Genomic DNA, 21566 nt, shown 5'->3' with positions numbered 1-21566 from the left:
CTGCCATAGGACAGTCTCCCCATGCCGCTGGACAGTCTCCCTCTGCCACTGGACAGTCTCCCCATGCCACTGGACAGTCTCCCCCTGCTGCTGGACAGTCTCCCCATGCCACTGGACAGTCTCCCCATGCCACTGGACAGTCTCCCCCTGCCACTGGACAGTCTCCCCATGCCACTGGACAGTCTTCCTCTGCTGCTGGACAGTCTCCCCATGCCAATGGACAGTCTTCCTCTGCTGCTGGACAGTCTCCCCATGCCAATGGACAGTCTCCCCATGCCACTGGACAGTCTCCCCCTGCCGCTGTCAAGAAAAAACTTAAGTGAGGGAGTGCAGACTCAAGCTCTTGACAGGAGCCAGCTAGACACGTGGCAGGCCTCCCTGCCCTGGCTGCCCACAAATCTTTGCCTCAGCCTAAACTCCCCGATCTGCCTTTGGTGTGGGGCCTGGGTGGAAATAAACACTCAGAAAAACAACCTTTCCCCTCTCTCCGCCTGCCTTCCCGTCATAACAACGCTAACTCTTCTGCGGGCCAAGTGAATCCTTCTGCCCACTCGGGCAGAGGTCAGGAAGTGCGGAAGAGAAGGAAAACAATTAAGATTTCTAGACGTCCTTGCAAGACAGCCTTTGCTTAATTCCGTGCAGTTGTCGGGGTTGCACAGAAAAGTGGGATAATTGAGAGCATGGTGACCTTTGGAACTTCTCCGGATGGCAATTATTAAAGGAAGAAGCCGCAGGTTTGGGGACAGTGAGATGGCTCAGGCGTGGCTTCCGGTCTTGAGAGTCCGAGTTCGAAACTCTGGGATACACACAGTGGAAGGAGAGAACCAACTCCTACCAATTGCCCTCTGCCACTCGCATGTGTGCCCACCCCTGGAATTAATTTTTTAAAAGTTAACAAAGGTAGGAAAGGAAGTCACACAGTTCTCGGGGTTGTGGGATGGAGTGTGTGTGTGGGGGGGGCTTCAGCGTGCTCCCGTTCTTCTTCAGTATTCTCCCTGTCTTCCCGCGCAGCTTGCTCCCAGAATAGCTTTCCGTTCAGCACTTTTGTCTTTTTCTCTTCCTCAAAGCCCTCCCCAAGTTCTGGAAGGACCGAGAAATAAGCGTGGCTGGCACGGCAGGCGTTTGAAGCACCACCGAGTGTGTCAGCTGACCGACTGCACAGCGTCCACCTGCGGGGACTGCAAGACACACATGTTCAGCCCTGGGTAAGAACTGCTGGACTCAAAGGCTGGGCCAGGCTCCAGGCTTTTTTTTTTTTTTTCTCCTTTATTCATGGATTAAAGCGGAATTTTCCAGAAAGGCTTGATCCAGGAAGAATCCTTCTCTTTGGTCTGCAGGTTTTCTTTGTGCAGCAGGACAACACAGCTCCCCACCGCCCTGCAGGCGTGGGTAGCTGGTCCCGGCTCACCCCGTCACTGTCAGACCAAAGAGGAAGGAAGGCAGGCAGGAGGAGCTTTCTCTCAAGAAAGGATTTTGGTGTGGATTGCACTGTTTCACATAAAAGAGCCTCGAGCTTATTCGTAAAGTGTACGTAAAAGGTTTCCCTCTGTTTTAGTGAATGATGCATTATTATGAAAAGAAAACTGGACATAATTTCCTTGAACAAATCACTTGCCTTTGCTGGCCTCACTTTCCCATCTAAAAAGTATAAGAGTTTATAATGGTCTTTGCATTTTCTTTCTTTCTTTTTTTTCTTTTCTTTTTTTTTTTTTTTTTGGTGGAGCTGAGGCTCGAACCCAGGCCTTGCGCTTGCTAGGCAAGCACTCTATCCACTGAGCTAAATCCCCAACCCTGGTCTTTGCATTTTCTAGATTTAATACTATTATTTGAAAAATAGTTAAGCTATTTTTATTATTAATTAAGTTAAATATCCATCTAAAAAAATTTAAAGAATGGTGACTAGAAAGATGGCCCAGTGATTAAGAGCACATACCCAAATTTCTTTCCCAGCATCCACATTGGGTAGCTAGCTCACGTCACCTAAAATTCCAGATCCAGGGGACTGACACCTGTAACCTTCACAGGCATCCACACGGATGTGCACAAATCCACTCATAGACACAAACACATCTATACATACTTAAAAATGGAACAAGTCTTTTAAAAATTAAAAGATTATATTTTCCCATCTAAACAGGCTCTAGTTGACAATATTTTGACCAATAAATGATTTATTCCCCAATCCCAGGTAATGGTGCTTGTATTTCTTACAAGTTAGAGCTATCTGAATTTTTTTTTTGACTGCATGGTAATATTAGCATTTAAATACTAACATTTAAAAATAAAGCTTGAGGGCTGGAGAGATGGCTCAGAGGTTAAGAACACTGATTGTTCTTCTAGAGGTCCTGAGTTCAATTCCCAGCAACCACATGGTGGCTCAAAACCATCTGTAAGGAGATCTGGTGCCCTCTTCTGTATACATAATAAATAAATAAATCTTTTAAAAAATTAAAAATAAAATAAAAATAAAGCTTGAGATACTGGGAATATTGGTCAATGGTGAAGCATGTGCTTAGCATGTGCAAGGCTCAGGGTTCTATGCTCAGACTCTTGTGTATGCATACACATACACACACACACACACACACACACACACACAGACAGACAGAGACAGAGAGACAGAGAGAGACAGAGAAAGACAGAGAATGAGAGAGACAACAAGAACAGAAACTTGAGACTCTAGTCCCTAACTTGTCTGGAGGATGACATATTAAGTGAGGCTTGAGGTCCTACTCAGTGACAAGGACAGGTATGAACGCTGGATGATGACTCTTCATTACTTAGGCCTTGAAATGGAACAGTGGCATCAGGGACATGAAACCCAAGACTCAGGAGAACTGTTGAGTCACCAAGATTGTTCCAAACCATGGGGCGTGAACGAGCAGTGGCCCATGACGAGAGGTATCAGATTCGCTTCCCAACTACTCTTTATGGGTTATTTTTGTAGACAGCCACTCACTGTGGTTGGAGTGGGAACGGGCAGGAATAGAGGAAGGAGATGTGGGTGTCCTTTGAAGTGAACGCTCACAACGAAAAGATCTTGCAAGGGAGGTCTTTACTTCACTCTCTGTGTTCTTCCTGTTCAGACAAACTCGCCAAGAGAATCTAATGCCCATTTTTCTCCAAGTCATTTGTCAGAGGACAGCCCAGAGTTAAGGCCATCCTTGTTTTCAGAGGGTGTCGCTCTCTCCTGCACCACATGTGAGTGAATGCTGGTGAGCCTGCAGTGGACATGCCTGTAAGATGCAGTGATATTCAGACAGAATGGTGCATGTCTGTGCCGTGGTATGCCTTGTTGCTGTAGATGGATTCCTAAGGTTTAAGTTAATATCAGTGAGACTGATGGATGCCAGGGAATCTTCAGTTCTGAAAACGTCTAATAAATTCTACATGCCTTGTGTTGGAGTTCCCCCAGAGAAGACCCATCCATGGCCCTTTTCTGACAGAAAAGGGAATTTGTGCATCCCATCCTGGGGGTCTCCCTGTCATTTCCTTATACTGGCTCTGGGCCCTTGGAATGGTGGGCAGATGGAAACCATTATAGATTATGACTGTAAATATCCTCTTGTCTTTATTGCTAAATCCAAGGCCTGGCTTGCTGTTTGGGCTTGATAATTTTTCTACTATTATTTTTTAAAAGTAAAAGAGAGTTGCATCTTCTGGAAATCTGCTAACACATCATAGGAAATCTTTTAAACCTTTTTCTTTTTGAGACAGGGTCACAGGTATCCTAGGCTAACTTCTGATCCTTCCGCCTCTACTTCCCAAGTACTAGAATTATGGGTGCATGCATCTTCATGTTTGGTTTCTCTTTTAAAAGTTGTTTTCAGGGGGGAAGGTGGACAGATAGCTCAGTGGTCAAGGTCACTTTCTGCTCTTGCAAAGTACCAGGGTTGGTTTGCCAGCACCCACATGCCAACTCACACACACACCAGTAACTCCAATTCCAGGGCACTTAAAGCCTTCTCTTGCCCTCTGTGGGCATCCCCACTCACGTGATATCTACCCATATATACATGCAGATAAGACAGTCATAGAGGAGAAATCACAAAATTAAATTTAAATAACCCCTTTGATGGGACTAATTAGTAAGATATTAAAGATATCTCCATCATCAACACCTCAGACGACAGTGAGGGAATAATGTTTGCCTATAGAGAGCTCACAATCTGATTTATACACATAGATGCTGCACTGTTGGAGTAATCAATAGCCTAATAAATCCTTGTGCCAGGCAATCAAAAGGAAACTGAGGCTCTGGATTTAGGGAATCCACGTGGGATTCTACCTCTCCATATTCCATAATATGAATGTTACCCGAGGAGTTTCTCACATTAAGACTACCTCATAGATGTGGGTTTGAACCAAAGGCTGTGGAGCCCCCAGCTGGATCAGGCCCTCTGGATAAGTGAGACAATTGAATAGCTTGAACTGTTTGGGAGGCATCTAGGCTGTGGGACCGGGACCTGTCCTTAGTGCATGAGCTGGCTGTTTGGAACCTTGGGCTTACACAGGGACACATGCTCAGCCTGGAAGGAGGAGACTGGTCCTGCCTGTACTGAATCCATCAGGTTTAAATGAATCCCCAGGGGAGTCTTGGCCCTGGAGGAGATGGGAATGGAAGGGAGGGGATGGGGGAAGGTGGGGGTGGGGGCGGGAGGGGGGAGGATAGGGGAACCCATGGCTGATGTGTAAAATTAAAACACAAATATAATAATAATAATAAAAATGCCCCCCAAAAAAACCCGACTACCTCATAGAATAAAAACAGTGTTTGTGGCCAATGTAGGATAAAGCCATTCTAGCCTCCTGTGCTGGCTCGTTTTATGTCAACTTGACACAAGCTAGCATCATCCGAAAGGAGGGACCCTCAACTGAGGAAATGCCTCCATAAGATGCAGCTGTAGGCAAGCCTGGAGTGCATTTTCTGTAGTGCTTGATGTGGAAGAGTCCGGCCCATTGTGCTTTGGGCCATCCCTGGGTGGTCCTGGGTTCTATAAGAAAGCAGGCTGAGCAAGCCAGGAGGAACAAGCCAGTAAGCAGCACCCCTCCATGGCCTCTGCAGCATCTCCTAACTCCAGGTTCCTGCCCTGTTTGAGTTCCTGTCCTGACTTCCTTGGATGATAAACCAATGATATGAAGTGTAAGCCGAATAAACCCTTTCCTCTCCGACTTGTTTTTGTTTGTGGTGCTTCATCACAGCAATGGTAACCCTAAGACAGAAATTGGTACCAGAATTGTGGGGTATTGCTGGGATGGACCTGACCATATTGGTTTTGGGAGGATTGTGGTAGGACTTTGGAACTTTGGGCTAGAAGAGCCATTGAATGTTTCGAGCTCGGTGGGCTGTTCTCTAGGAGCTTGGAAGATAAAATATCTTAAGAGCAGTGCAGAGGATGAAGACTTGGTTTGTGAAATTCCAGAGCTAAGTAGAGACTCTTCCCAGGCTTTTTGTGTGAAGAACCTGTGGTGTCTGGTCAGTGGGAGCTGGAGAATGAGCTGTGATTAACAAGAGACCAGAACCACCAAAGAGAAACCTTGGCTTTGTTGAAACAACACGTGCTGGTCACGTGGGTCTGAAGAATGAATTGTGACTGAGAAGAGCAGCATCACTGAGGTGATGTCTTCTGGAAATTGCTTCCTCAAGGCCAGCGCCCAGAAGCTGTGTTCCAGAGGTAGCCAAGGATGTACCTCATATGGTCGTATAAGAGTCATCCAGGTGATACCGGCTTTAAAGGCATAAAGGGGTTATGGAGAACAGCTGAGGCTTGGTGCTGTGTGGCAGGGCGGGAGTCTCTGAAGAGAGTCCAGGAGAGACATTTGGTGAAAGTGAAGGCCAGTTGGCAGTAGAAGACCCCAGTTTTCTGGAGGGGCCGTTAGCAGGATGATCACCAAGAGCAGCTGCAGGGAATGGAGCCAGTTGGAGGCTAGAAGACAAACTCCGTGTGTTGCACAAGGCGGAGCTAGAAAAGTGGCCCAAGCCCTTTGGAGGGGCCCAGAAGATGGTGAGTGCATCCCAGACATGGGACATTGGTGTGTTTACACATTTGGAGTTTGGTTTTGCTTTGAGTATGTTGCAACTGTGCCCTGGTTCTTCCTTCTTGGAATAAAGTTCTTAATGTATTTTTTGATTTTATAGGAGCACACAGTTGAGGAACTTTTCAATATTAAAAGACTGGATTTTTAAAAAGAGACTGAATTTTTTAAAAATTTTATTTGTAAGACTGTGGGGCTTTTCAATTTTGTAAAGTGTTTAATATTGTGATGTTGAATTAATGTGTGATTATTATTGGTTTTTTTCGAGACAGGGTTTCTCTGTGTAGCTTTGGTGCCTGTCCTGGGTCTCACTCTGTAGCCCAGGCTGGCCTCGAACTCACAGAGATCTGCCTGGCTTGGCCTCCTGAGTGCTGTGTGATGTGTGGGACGAACGAGAAAGATTGTAGCTTAACAGTGATGTATTAGTGGGTCAACTTGACACGCAGTCAGTTGTGCTGGCTAGTTTTTATGTCAACTTGATAGAAGTGTTCTCTCTTTCTGGTTGCTTTATTTGTTATTTATTTTTTATTCATCTGTTTATTTTACATCCCAGCCACAGCTTCCCCCTCATCCTCCCCTTCCAGTCTCTCCATTTTTCCATCCCATTTCCTAATCCCCCTCCTCTTCTGTCTCCATCCAGGAAAACGTAGGTCTCTTAGGAGTATCAATAATCAACTCTGTTTCTTCTAGCATATCAAGCTGCAGTAGGAACAAGCACCTTCCCATGTATCAAGGCTGGGAGGAGGGAACCTCAATTGAGAAAATGCTCCCATAAGGTTGAGCTGTAGGCAAACCTGTAAGGCTTTATCTTAATTCGTGATTGATGGGGGAGGGCTCAGCCCATGGTGGGTATTGTCATGCCTGGACAGGTGGGTCTGGGTTCTAGAAGAAGGCAGGCTGAGCAAGCCAAGGGAAGCAAGCACCCCTCCATGGCTTCTGTCCGCATCAGCTCCTGCCTCCAGGGTCCTGCCCTGCTTGAGTTCCTGTCCTGACTTCCTCCCATGCTGAACAGTAGTTTGGAAGCATAAGCCAAACAAACCTCTCCCTCCCCACGTTGTTTTTGGATGTGCTGTCTCATCACAGCGATAGCAGCCCTAACCGAGACACCGTCTAGTAAAATTTGTCTTTCAAGGGCTGTCAAGGTGGCTCAGAGGGGCTTGCCACCAAGCTTGATTATCTTAGGTTTATTTCCCAGACTCACACAGAAGAGACAACGGACTCTCACAAGTTGCTCTTTGACCTGTCCCTGTGCTTGGTGGTACAAGTGTAGTCCCCTGCAAACAAACAAACAAACAAATGAAATTTTATAAGTTCACATTTCAGAATGTGGGGTGTGATTCAGCAACTCTGTTTCTTCTGGATGGGACTCTGACTCTTAATTCCCAAACAGGCTGGAGTTGACTGGAGCCTGGTTACAGTGTTTGTTTGTTTGTTTGTTTGTTTTTTCAAGACAGGGTTTCTCTGTATACCTTTGGAGCCTGTCCTGGATCTTGCTCTGTAGCCCAGGCTGGCCTCAAACTCACAGAGATCCACCTGGCTCTGCCTCTCAAGTGCTGGGATTAAAGGTGTGAGCCATCAACGCCCAGGCATGTACTATGTTTTTATCTTTCTCCTGTAAGAGCAGTGAATCCAGATGTTATCTGCACAATTAAAGGCAGTTTAACTTTCCAGTGAGCCCATGGTGCCTCCTCAGAGGGTCCTCAGAGGGCGAGGTGTGGAAACCCATCTCTTGGAGCTCTGATATGCCTATTGGATCTGTCTGTGACTGGAATAGTATGTGTGATGAAAACACAATATGAATTTAATTAGCCCAGGAGTTTATGGATTTCTAGTATTTGTAAACTTGTTTGCTGCACATCAGTATCCAGGACAACTGACCAACTCTTGAGAGTCACAATAGTTTTGTTTTAAATTCCAGGGCATCCGTCTGGTTTAGCAAACTAAAACCAATTCTACAATCCTCTTCCTGCAGAATTTGTGTCCTTGGGCCTGGAAATCCTGATAATTTAGACAAAATAGCTAAGAGTCTCTCTCTCTCTCTCTCTCTCTCTCTCTCTCTCTCTCTCTCTCTCTCTCTCTCTCAATTTTGAGAAAGAGAAAGGGAATTTCTGCATATAAGTGCCAGGATCTAAAAGTCACAGTCAGTCTCCTGAGGCCTCTTTATAATACCTGAGCCCAATCATAAGGATTTAAGGCTGTATACTCCCACAAACTCCTGAAAACTGAAAGAAAAGAAAAAGTATAATTTTGCCCCAATGGCAGGCTGAAGGCAAATCTATCTGACATAGGAAACATACCCCTTTTCCTCCCTGAAGGAGATTAGTCACCTAGCTCTCAAATCTGCCTGGGATAGTGGCTTATCAATCTACAACATTCGAGAAGCCAGGAACACCTTCCCTGACACCTGCTAGATGGTGAGGGACGTACTGGTACTCTTAATTTTTATTTGATAATCTTTTATGCACATGAAGCTCCTGGGGGCGGGGCGGGGGATGAGAGTGAGCAGTGACAGCTTATCAAATGGCGGCTGACACTTTTGATATAAAACACCCAGGAAGAAGCTGGGGGCAAGTACCCAAGTAGTCAGAGCTATAGAAAATGATGCAAAATGATTTTCTTCTCATGTTTCCCTTGTCGTCTAACAAAATCCACCGGCTTTCCACGCGCTGAGGCAGAGGGTTTCTGTGCCTAGGTGTGCAATGTGCATGGAAGAGAGCAGCATTGGTGTCAGAGACCAGAGATACAGTGAGTGGAACACAGGCAGTATTGGTGCACAAGGGAAGCTTTGCCACCGTCTGGTGTACACTTCTTGTGTTTCCTCTTTGCCTGGTGCACCCGTGGGAGTGTTGGGAAAGAACTGAAGATGAGCTGTGTTATCTGCACCAAGCAAGGCCAGAGGAAAAAGTACTTGAAGGCCTCACTGGATTAAAAAAAAAAAAAAAAAAACTACATCTTATTTTCTCTGCAGAGGTATTATTTATTTTAACTTAAAAGAGGAGCTGCTTTAACAGGTAGGTTTCTAAAGATGATAACTTCTACTTGGCTTCCAAAGTCAGTTTTCCAGGCCCGTCACGGGGCAGCCCCTCCTGGGAAGAAGCTTGGAGCATAAGATGCCAGTGAGTTCTGGATGAGCAGTATGGTTTCTGTGCATACCACATCCCGGTGGTCTAAGCCCCACAGAGAGGTCACTGTCTGTGCAAAGCTATGGCTGTCATGAACCGAGGACCTGAGCGTTAGAACCCAAGTGTCAAAGAGAAGTCACGGTCCTGAGAATGGGTGCAAAAGCATCCAATAAGAAGAATGGGACACAGGTCAGGGTGTTTGAGTGGGTTAGAGATGGGTGAGGTGAATGGAGCCAAGTTAAAACAAATGGAAATCACCAAACAAAACAGCAAATATGTGGAAGTCTAAAAAGGAAGCTATTGTTCTCAGTTAGCAAGATCCATTTCGCTAGCCTAACAGGGTCATTTGGGAGTGGTTACACAAATACAAAGATGCAAAGGGAATGTTGGAAAATTACAACAGCTGTAGGCAAATACTCAATCCAGGTAGCATGGGAACTCCAACCAGAGAAGGGTTAATGTGAATATCCTCTGGGCAGCATCTTTCCAAACATGGGGACAAATGTGTTACCCAAAGAACAGCTGATACCAAACACTGACATGCACATCAAGTTCTCAGGAGATAATACCATTGGTGCTAGACATTTGGGGATGGTTTTGCATGTGTCTCATAGAACTGTGGGTCAACTGTCTCTCACAGCCAGTAAGCATCTCAGAATCATAGTAAGAGACTGAAGTTTTAAAGGTTGAATTTGTAAGACTGTGGGGCTTTTCAATTTTGTAAAAGTTTCTTTTTTTTAATATTGTGATGTTGATATTAATGTGTGATTTGGGGGATGAACAAGAAAGGAAAGGTTATGGTTTAACAGTGATGTGTTTATGTGTCAAGTTTAGAAGGTTATGTTGTGCTGGATAGTTTTATGTCAACTTGATAAACGTCTTCTATGAGGAGGAAACTTCAATTGAGAAAATGCCTCCATAAGACCCAGTTGCAGGCAACCTGTAGGGCAATTTCTTAATTAGTGATTGATGGGGATTCCTGGGCTGCAGGAATCTTCTGTGGGCTACCAGCATCCTTTTCAGATCATACCATGTTCTAGCTTAGACACAGTCTTGGAATATTCTCAACATAGCATTTGGAGTGGTCTGGGGTGGACAGGAGTAGCTTGGGAGGCAATATGTGTCTGTAGTTCCTACAGTGTTTTGTGCTCCCCCCTTGTCTTCTTGTGTTTATGAGAAATAAACAAGCTCTCTTCAGCGCTGTTAAAATAGAAACAGTTGAGTTGGGTGTGGGCTCGCTGCCTCTGAGACCAAGTTTGGAAGCATTCCACCCCTTGATAAAATTACAGCTGAGGACCAACTGTCCGGAGTTCTGTGTCTTTGTTGCTAAGTACCTAGGTTTAGAAAGATGGGAAACCGGGCAGTCTTGGCAGGAGTGAGTGAGCACTGGCTTTGCATGTGTGTTGGGGGTGGGGTGGAGGTGGAAGAGAGGTACAGCTGTCTGGTTCAAGGTCCCATCGCATCTTGGCACTCACCTACAGCACACACAGAGCTCTTTGTTCATCTGGGTGGCTGTGTCTTTGTGCAGTTAGGAGATGCCCACCTCAGGTGATTCCAAGAAGACGGTGCCAAGAGAAGAGATCCCTGCTCCAGCCTGCGGCTAACGTGTGCAGGAGGGTCATATTTCACAGGCTCTAGTGATGGGGACTTTTTAATCCCATGAAAAGCTTTTCTCCTCAGTAGGTTCAGTTTCTCTGGGAATCCCTTGCTTCATGCCAAATAAACCCAAATGTGGCTCTACAAGCTGTCTCATTTTTCTCTTCATTGTGTGTGTGTGTGTGTGTGTGTGTGTGTGTGTGTGTGTGTGTGTGTCCCCATATGTATGACATGCGTGCATATGTGTGTATGTTTGCAGGTGTGTGGTATGTAAGCATGTGTGTGCATGTGTGTATGCATGTGAAGGCCTGGGGCTGATATTGGGAATAGTTCTTGATGGCTTTCTATCTTATTTGTTGAGACAATGTCTCCCTGTTGAACCTGGAGCTCACCAAAGTACCAGAAAAACAAAAAACTTAGCTCAGAGGTTCTCAACCTGTGGGTCATGACCTCTGGGGGGGGCAACTCTTTCACAGGGGTCACGTATCAGATATCCTGCATAACCAATACTTACATTACAATTTGTAATAGTAGCAAAATTGCAGTTATGAAGTAGCAATGAAAATAGTTTTATGGTTGGGGGCCACCATGACATGAGGGACTGTGTTTGAGGGTCACAGCATTGGGAAGGTTGAGAACCACACTGCCTTAGGTTCGGCCTAGCTTCTAAAAGAAAGAGACGGGAAAAAGGGAAAGTCACACCTTTCTGAGTTAAGACTAGGAAGATGGGCTGGCCAGACAAAGCTCATGGCTGCTCCGCCTGGGTGGCCTGCACTGGGAAAGAAAAAGTGCAGTATCTCATTAAAGGAATAATTATTCTACCCATCTTTGACCATGGCTGAAGAAGAAACTGCCTTCCTTGGGGTGGTTTTACAACTACTGTAATATAAGTGTCATTTAAGAATCTTCCACTGCATATCAGGCATTATGCCATGTGATATGCTACACACTTCAGTTCTTGCAAAAGCCTCCTAAGAATCTGCGCTATGTTCCTACTTCTGCAGATAGGAGAGTGAGGCTGTATGAAGTTGGTTGCCTAGGTGAGGTCCACACAACTAGAAAGTACTAGGGATGTGTGTTCTTGGACTCCCTTCTTATGTCTATGTGACTTTGCTATTGATGAACAGATCTTGGCAATGGCTTCCTCTTTTCAGTATATTCCAGCTTCCAAAGCCCCGTCACATTCACTGTTTCCTGTTTCCAGCTTCCTCGCAATTTTGTGAGGAGGTCATTGTCCACCTGTTCCATAGCTGAAGACACTGGGGCCCCACGTACAGAAAATATGAAGGTCAGTCAATCCCAGAGACATCTTTGAGACCGTTCTAGATAAAGACCGATGAGCTATTTTGGAAGGGGAAAGTAACTAGCAGGCTCCTTGCAGTAGTTCTGACTTGCCTGATATAAGTCAGCTCACATAAACTTTAAAAAGTCTCCTCAGTTTGTGAGTTCACTGAGAAGGAACAGAAGGACCAAGCTTGGAGGAGAATAAAAGTTACTGTTTGTACTGTTCCCTTGGGTCAGTGTACACCGAAGTGGGATGTGTGCACACACTTGTGTAAGTGCCGAGTCCTACTGAATTCTTTCTTATCCACTCAGAGCAAGGAAGGCAAGTCTATCAGTGGTTAGCACCAGGCCCAAGCACATGTCTCCTTGCCTCAGACTGATAAAGAGGCCTTGAAGATCCTCCTTTCGTGGGGCCTGCTTGGACCTTGTCCAGAACCCCTACACATTTCAAATTCAATCTTCAGGGACTAGAGAGATCATTTCTTGGTTAAGATAGCTTCCTGCTTTTTCAGAGGGCCTAAGTTGGGTTCCTTGAACTTCTGTGGTGGCTCACGACCATCTTTAACTACAGTTCCAGGAGACCTGATGCTTTCTTCTGGTCTTCATAGACAGACAGACAGACAGACAGACACACACACACACACACACACACACACACACACACACACACACACACACACACAGAGCAAGAGCGAGAGAGAACAAGAGCCCATATAAACTCAGGTAGGCATGCACACACATAAATAAATAAATCTTTTTTTGAAAAGGTTAATTCAATCTTCCCTTATACATTCTCATCAAAACCTTAGTTGCTCCCCGTCTACCCCAGTCCCAACTCCAGCATGACCTGTGCCTCCTCCAATGTCTGCACTATAAGGAGTTGGGAGTCTCTTTATAGTTCGGAGCCTGAATGGTTCAGGTACTTTGGAGGACTGCCTGGTAGTCAAAATAAGACACATTTATTATTGCAATATGGCCTTCTCTCATGGGTTTGCCTCTGTGGTCTCTAATCATTGAATCTTCAGGAAGAGGCCACACTGAAGAGTCCTGACACAGGTACACACCGTACCCTTTCCTTCTGTGAATTACTGATTCTAGACAAAGTCTTCAAACCTCTGGCCTATATTGGACCCTTTTCACAATGCTGTCAGAACCCATGATGCAATGTAAAATAGCCACAAATCTCCATTTGTGTCAAGAGCCAAAAGGGAATCAAGTAATACTACACAAGGGTTGTGCTGAATGTAGGTAATTATCAGTGCTGCGTGTCTTTCTCCCAGCCTCCATCTCTCCCATGTTGTTTTTAGGAATGGATTCCTCACAGTGATTCTTGGACCCACAGATGCTGTCTGTTTCTGTTCTGTCTAAAAATGGATCATTTTTCCAGCAGATGTGCCTAGTGCTGGAAAGAGGAACAGGCTGGGGTGGGTCTGTGTGAGTGGTATTGTTACGACAGTCTGTGTCAGCAAGGGCTGAGGTCAGCATGTTCGTCACATGTCCCTGAGGCTCCCTTGGACACAACTGGGACCACGGATGTCTAATCTAGCTGGGGAGCCGCCAAAGGCCTGACAGCTGAGGGCCTGTCAGCCTTCTAGCAGCGATTCGGGGTTTTACATCAGCCCCAAGTCATTCCTTCCCTCCATATACTAATCATTTTAAAAAGAAAGCCGTCTTTGGAGGGTTAACACTAAGGAACAGTCGAAAGCTGAAGTGATGTTCTTCTCCCTCCCCCATCCCAACACATTTTAAAGTTTAGGAAAACCTAGAAAGGAAGTACCTGGAATAAGCCAGTTTTTCTATTTCTAAAACACTTTTTTTTCTATCCTTAAAATTCTGTGTGTGTGTGTGTGTGTGTGTGTGTGTGTGTGTGTGTGTGTGTGTGTGATCTTCGGGAAGGAAGGGGGAAGATATATATAGACTGTTGCTGACTTCCCATTTCTAAAGATAGTATTTTAGTATCTCCAATTTGTGTTTAGAACGTCTGTGCTGCTTACAAGTCAAATGATACAGGCATCTGAGACCCGATTCACTCCCCTTGTTTTAGACATTTGCTGCCTAATGTGAGTGGACACTTGGGATCCCGATTTAAATAGTTTACACAACCCCTCCCCCACTCTGGGGGATGGACTGGGTTCACCATTGTTGAGAGTCTCACTGGCCAAGCCATGTTGAGCCTAAACTTCCTTTCATTGCTAGTACTCCATGTACTTGAGAGAAGACGGTCATGCTCATCACATTTAAAATGACTTTAATGTTATTTAAAGACAAACATTTGATGAATGAGTTGCACGCAGCAGTTTAGATGGGAAAGGGTGGTGGTGTTTTTAGGGTTCCTTGAATGTATCAAAACTTCTTTTAAAATGCTGTATTCATGTGAGACTTCTTACCACTTGTTTCAAATAGGTGAAACTTTATTGACTGAAAAATCACAGTCTTCTGGAAGCCTCAGCCACACCCCCCCTTGAGTCTTGGTTTCCTTAGTAGGTCAGCCAGATGTCAATGCTGCTTGGACCCTGCCTTTGTGTTCTTATTGATTTGGCCCACAGGGACTTCTTAACCAAGACAAAGATGTGTGCTGCAGATAACTGAAATCAAAGAGTAGCTTGCCTTTGGCTACCATGAGGGAGTGCTTCATGGAGAAGGAACTGGACCCCTGGCAGGGGCTCCAGACAAGATGTAGGAAGATGTAGGACCTGTGGCTGAGACTTGGGATGGGGAGGGGAGGTAGGAGGGTACCTCTAGATTGCTACGTGGTGAAGATTTGCAGGTAGAAAGGACATGACCTGTTGGTATAAAGAGAGAAAATTTTAGTGTACCGGAGTGTTGGCTAATTGGCGGTGCTTGTGGCTGGCCGCCGTGGTGGCAGAAGAATCACGAGCCATGGTTACCATTCTAGAGCTTTATTGTGAAAGAAAGGGAGAGAGAGAGAGAGACAGAGAGAGACAGACAGACAGACAGAGACAGAGACCATGCAGAGAAGGGAGGATATGGAAGGAGAGGCAATACAGAAAAAAGAGCACAGAGAGGGCACACCTGCTTTTGGCTGATGATGTAATTAAGGACATAATCATTACACAGAGCATCTAGGGCAAAGGTGTCCATTGTGGCAGAAGCAGCTCCTGGGAGGACAGTCATGGAAAGGAGTGTGAGTTCTCAGAGGTGCTTAGGATAACCAGCCTTCCCCAGATGGACCCCTTTCTCCTCTTGGTTTCCAGAACACCATCTCTTGGTTCTCCTCCTCCGTTTATCACATCTCAGTCTTCCTCCCCTCCAAGACTTAATGCCACTGTCTCACACCCCTGTCTCCTCACTCCTCTTACAGTTTGTTTACATCTGCAAGGTGCCTTAGTCTAATCAGAGTGTTAAATAACATCTACACCTTGCACCGCAAGTCTCCATCCCTTACGTTAACATGACCACCCAAATCCAGATTCCTAAGTCTTACTGCTTCCTTGACTACTCTCATTGGCTGTTCAAGAGAACACTCAGGCACAATCCTGGGCTGAGGATGGAGAATACCTGCCTGGCATACAAAGACCTTGGGTTTGATCCTCAGCACCAAAACAAAACAAAAGGAAACATGCTCACAATACCAATGAACACAGACAACCGAACAAACTAGCTCAAAAGACTTTAGTGTCAAGTCATTCTAAAGAGTGGGTTTTGAACTACTGTGGGGCTATAGAGAATGAATAAATGTTTTCTTCCACCTTTTAATGTTTGATGGTGGGTATTTGGGAATCAATTTGGCAAAAGAGGGCTGATGCTTGGTGCTACATGTCACATATGTGCAGGACCATGCTTTGGAGAGTAACTCCAAAAGGATAGTAAATGTTGGAGCTTGTAAATCTAACTTAGAATAGAATGCCAAGAGAAGAAAGCTTCTGTGGAGAGAACTGTAAACAGACATTTCCTGTCCCAACTGCTTGGTCCCAAATACCCAGAAGCCACTTCTCAAATAACTGACTCAGAGGCTTAATATTACTTATAAATGCTTAGCTGGTAGCTCAGGCTTATTACTAATCAGCTCTTACACTTAAATTAACCCATAATTCTTATCTGTGTTTAGCCACGTGGCTTGGTACCTTTTCTCAGTGCAGCATTCTCATCTTGCTTCCTCTGCATCTGACTGGTGACTCCTGACTCCGCCCTTCCTCTTCCCAGCATTCTTAGTTTGGTCTCCTGCCTCTACTTCCTGCCTGGCTACTGGCCAGTCAGCATTTTATTAAACCAATTAGAGTGACAAATCTTTACAGTGTACAAGAAGATTATTCTACAGCAGAGAACTGACCTGTTTTTAAGACTATGTGGATCTGTAGGAGAGCAAATGAGAAGTGTAGTTTGCCTAGGCCCAATCTTTCCATCTTCTTCATGGCCTTCATGAATATCCACCACAGACCACATTTATCACAGCTTTACTTTATCTCTCCTCTTACATCAGAGCCATTCTGAATGGGGGATGTATGAGAGCCTCGATTCCTGGAAACCTCTGCTCTTACAGATAATGAGGTAAGTTCCAAGAAAGGTTTTCCCTGCTAGATATCCAATGTCCTTGGTCTGTCTCTTGCCTGTGCCAAGGTCATAAGATTTGGAGTCCTGATCTGTCACCATATCATTGCTGTGGTTGACCAAAGCTCTTACAAAGTTATTCTAGTATTCTCAATTGGGCTAGACATGGTGTAGCAATTGAGGCAATAACAGCACCCTTTAGCAGCCTCCCTGCACATCTGCCTTTCCTCAGAACTTTATTGTCTGTTTTATTCTGACCGTGAACTCATCCATGACTCTGGCTTTGCCCAGTGTAGTAACAGCAAGAATGTCAAAACCATCAGCAACTGAAGTACATATATACAGAGTTTGCTTTCACCCCTCTCTTCAAGCCCTGAGATTATTTTGGAAACATGGCTAGGCTAGGTACTAGAAGTTGAGAACCACAAGTAGCAGAAAGATACACTCTAATGAGATCATCTTCAATGAGGCAGCCTCCAGGTAGTGGCCAGTTCATCATAGACATGTGGATATGCTTAGCAAAGACTAGGTAATTGAAATTCAGATCAGAAGGACTGTCTGGCAATTTGAAGATTCATAACAAATTATAAACAATAATTACCTACCCTTTATTAAATCATGCCTAATATTGGAGTATAGTCTGTTGCATGAAACTCTCAGCATTCATATGGAAAATTCCTAGCATCATTGAATGGAGAGGGTACAAGGATACACTGAGAGAAACACAGGACTGGAGTTTCTCCAAGTCCAATTCCATGCCTGGCAAATTTCATCCCCGGAGTCCTGGAGATGAAATTCATGTCAGTGTTTCCCACTGGATGCTTTTATGGTCTCCAAAGATGGCAGTTCCTGGCCCTGGTTCAAAAGCTGGTTTTACTAGGCTAAGTCCTAATACAGCGTTATCTATTGATACTAAAAAAAACAACAACAACACAATTATAAGCTGCTCTCCTTTATGTTCAGAAGGTTGTGTTAGAAAAATGCTGGAAGAAGGAGAGGTTGGACTGAGAAATGGGAAAGTTATTGGAAGAGGCAGATCGAAAGATAGGATCCTTCAATGGGAGGAACGGCTGCATCTGTGGGATGTGGTTATGGGGGTGAAGTTCCTTCCTTTAACAGTAGCTCCTCCCTTCCTTCAGATCTGAGTTCAGTCCAAATCCCTTGGTCAAATGCCTCCTACCAGCTTCAGTTACCTACCAATCTTTACGCTCTGCCCTTCCGCTTGAATGAAGATATCTTACTGGAGTCTCACATCCAGCGTGGTACTCCTCCATGTCTCTTTAGAGAATGAGAAACAGCACCACTTAGATAACGTCTCGACACATGCAGATGTTTGAAAGAGAGGCCATGAGGAAAGGTGAACATCCATTACCACAGGTGCTCCATCAGGCTCTCATTGATCAGTAGTGGTTGTCGTCTGGTGTGAAGTGCTCATTAACAGAAGGATTCTGCCAGCTTTGCTCTTGGGAGTAGAAGACGGAGTTCACAGGGCATGAAGACAGTATATATTAACAACGTAGCGCAAGGAATTATTCTAAAAGGTGAAGATTTCAAAGGTGAATAGTGCCATGGCAAAGGCAGCTTCCTGGTTCAATTTGTAGACAGGGGAAGTCAGACCCACCTGGATGCAAATTAGGACTTATGATTTGCTTATACTTTTATCGTGGGTCAATGAAGTTCTCCATGCCACTGTGCAATGAAGATAGTAATACCCACTTCCCAGGGAAGGTACATTAAATGAGATAGAGCATGTAAAAACCTAACAAAGTACCCACTTCCCAGGGAAGGTATATGAAACAAGACAGAGCATGTAAAAACCTAACAAAGTACCTGGAATCCAGCTGAACTCAGTGAGTACAGATGATTACATTAATATGGTCATTAAGATAAAGATCCTTTCAAATGTCTTCTACACAGCTGAGGTATATTTGGGATATTTAATAAATGTATTTTTTTAAATCAGAAGTTGCAGAATACAAAATTTTACTTAAGATATCATGGTGGTCATATGGTAAAGAAATCTGCTGCAATGTCATTTGGTCTTATTGCAGTTTGCTTCTCTGTTGCTGTGATAAACATCTTGACCAAAAGCAACTTAGGGGAAGAGTGATTTCCGCTTACCCCTCCAGGTAATGACCCATTACTGAAGGATATGAGGCCAGGAACTCAAGGCAGAAACATGTACCAGAAACCATGAAGGAAGGCTGCTTACTGGCTTGTTCAGCTAGCTTTCTTATAGACCTGCCTGCCTAGGGCTGGTGTTGCCCACAGTGGGCTGGATCTGTCTACACCAATCATCAGCCAATACCGTCTCTTACAGATGTGGTCATAGGACAATCAGATTGAGACAGATTGAGTTCCCTCTTCCTAGGTTGGGTCAATTTAACCATAAAAACTACCCATCAAAGAGCTTTCCCAAATTCATGTGAGGATGGATTCTTCCTTCATCCTGGGTCCACAGTTGGCATCTGTGGGACAGTAGCACAAGGCAGAGCATAGTGCATACAATACTACTTTATGAAAATAATCTTCAGTGACTTGTTAAAAAACATCCACCACAGAAAGAAAGATGAACATTGACAATAAAAAGGCATTGGTGTGAACTCTGGCCAAGGTATGTATTGGCCCAAGGCTTCAACTGGTTGTGTGTCTCTGTGGAGTCTGGGGACTGAGGAGTCATCATCCCCACCCTGTCATCCTAGACCACCTGCTGGGAGGGGAGGTGGGGCAGCCTGCAATGCAACAGGGTTGAGTCAGAACTAAAGGCTTCATCTGCCAGCCTGGTACTCAGCAGAAGCCACCAGGGCCCTGAGTGACGACTCTGTTCCCTGAAGTTTGTGCTGCCTCTATGAGACCATCCAGGTCAACACTTGGGCTTTTTTTTTTTTTTTCCTAGCCAGGACTGGCCACACACATGTTTGTTTGCATTTGTTTTGTAGGGACCCACATGAAGTGTAGACAGTGGGGCTGTGCTGTTCTCAGTGTAGAAGCTCCACACAGTGCAACCTTTGAGGAAGGAAGTTAGCACTCTGGACCAAATGAGGTTGAGTCCCAGCACAGGATGAGTCACCAGGAGACCTGGGTTTTGAAAATCCTTCTCCAGTATCTGTGGTTTTGCATGCTGGGCAAAGTTGCAGGAGTGGTTGCCTTTCATGGAGAAATGTGCAGAGTTAGAAAAGACAGGAGACTCAAAGACAGGTCAGGGCCAGAGAGACACCTCAGCCAGCAAAGTGCATGCCCTTGCAAGCAAGGGGACCTGAGACTGATAACTAGCACTGACAGAGAAAGTCACACTCATGGCATATGCCTGTAATCTTGGTATTGGGGAGGTGGAGACAAGAGACTCCCTGGGCCTCATTGGTCATCCAGTCTAGTCAAATCTGTGAGCTCTGGGTTCAGTGAGAGACTCTGCCTCAAAAGCTAAGATGGAGAGTGATTGACCTCTGGCCTCTATATTGCATGCATGTGCACACAGACATGTACACAAGCACAAAGTATCCAAAATAATAAACAGATAAGTAAAAAAATTAAAGTCAGTGTCATACTTATTCTGTAAGAGAGACACTGGTACCTACTTAGTACAGTGGTAAATTGATGGACCACTCCTACTGAATTTATGGGTGAGCATTTGTAAGAGAAAGAAGACTCCAAATTAGTTCCTTGGTGAGACAGAGAGTGTGTATTATCAACAAGAATAAGTTTAATCAACACTTCATAAGTTGCTCCATGGTATGCAGAATGTTGCAATACTTACCAAGTTAATTTTTGAAGAGAGCAACACTAAAATCTAATCTTAAATTTTGAGCAAAATCACACATGGACATACAGACACAACCAGACCTTATCTTTGAAATGCAACCACCACCACCTCCCACGCCAGATGTAACCAACACTGACTCAGGAATATACATTTTAAAATGATGGAATGGTGATGTGGTTTAATAGGTAAAGGTGTTTGCCATCAAGCCTGATGACCCTCACTGAATAATCAGGTCTCACACGGTGGAAGGAGAGAATTGATTCCTGCAAGCTGTCCTATAATCTCCATGTATATGCACTGTGACAATCACACACACACACACACACACACACACACACATAGGTAAATGTAATAAAAATTTTAATTAAAAAGAGATAAATACCAAAAAAGTTAATTCTTAAAATTTTAAATTTAATTAAAAATTAAAATTGTGAGTCTACAACCCAACCAGGTAAGATTTATTGTAAGGCACTAAGGCACCTTTGTTCAAGGCCATCTTTAGTCCCCTCCAAAAACAAACAGATAAGTAAATAAATTAAAAAATATACTACCATATGAAAAGTCCACAATTTTAAAAGACCATAATAAAAATTATGGGCAATGTAACCTTAGAAAAGGATTTAGAAAGAAACACATCAAAATATTAATAAGCTCTTTCTGAATAATGAGATTAAAACTTATTTTTTCTTAATATGCTTTACAGATTCAAAATTCATCATCATGATTGCACATTAATTCCATAATTAGAAAATATTTAATAGGAGACACGGAGTCTGCCAGCTCTAATTGGACCAAGAGAGCCTTCATCCAGTAACTGATGGAAGCAGATGCAGAGATCCACAGCCAAGCACCAGGCCGAGATCCAGGAGTCCAGCCGAAGAGAGAGAAGAGAGAGTCTATGAGCAAGGGGCATCAAGATCATGATGGGGAAATGTACAGAGACAACCAAACCACACCAGTGGGAACTCATGAACTGTGGACCAACAGCTGTGGAGCCTCCATGGGACTGGACTAGACCCTCTGCATAAGTGAGAGAGTTGTGTAGCTTGATCTGATTAAGGGCCCCCCTGATAGTAGGGTCAGGATCCATCTCTTGTGGGGGTCCAGTCCTCACCTTTACCCTTGAGGGTATTCTTGAGGAGGGAGAAGTGAGAAATATTTAGATAGAAGGAGAGAGGGGAGAGAGACAGAAACACAGGATAGCCTCAGGAGGGCCTGGATCCTTATCCAATGGCCCCCTTTGTCTCTTCTAAAGGTTT

At 44.6% G+C, this 21566-nt stretch overlaps 1 long non-coding RNA gene across 1 annotated transcript; it reads left to right on the top strand.

Moving 5' to 3' along the window:
* Positions 1 to 435: 435 nt before the first annotated feature.
* On the top strand, positions 436 to 21143 carry LOC118571244. The gene is made up of 4 exons (XR_004943304.1): positions 436 to 900; positions 1068 to 1205; positions 16480 to 16547; positions 21011 to 21143. It is a non-coding gene; the product is annotated as an uncharacterized LOC118571244 (long non-coding RNA).
* Positions 21144 to 21566: the final 423 nt, after the last annotated feature.

The sequence above is a fragment of the Onychomys torridus genome, chromosome 20 (assembly GCF_903995425.1).
Source record: "Onychomys torridus chromosome 20, mOncTor1.1, whole genome shotgun sequence".
NCBI classification, from domain to species: Eukaryota; Metazoa; Chordata; class Mammalia; order Rodentia; family Cricetidae; genus Onychomys; species Onychomys torridus.
The sequence above is the reverse complement of the archived record's forward strand: the minus strand, read 5'-3'. Positions and strand labels throughout refer to the sequence as shown.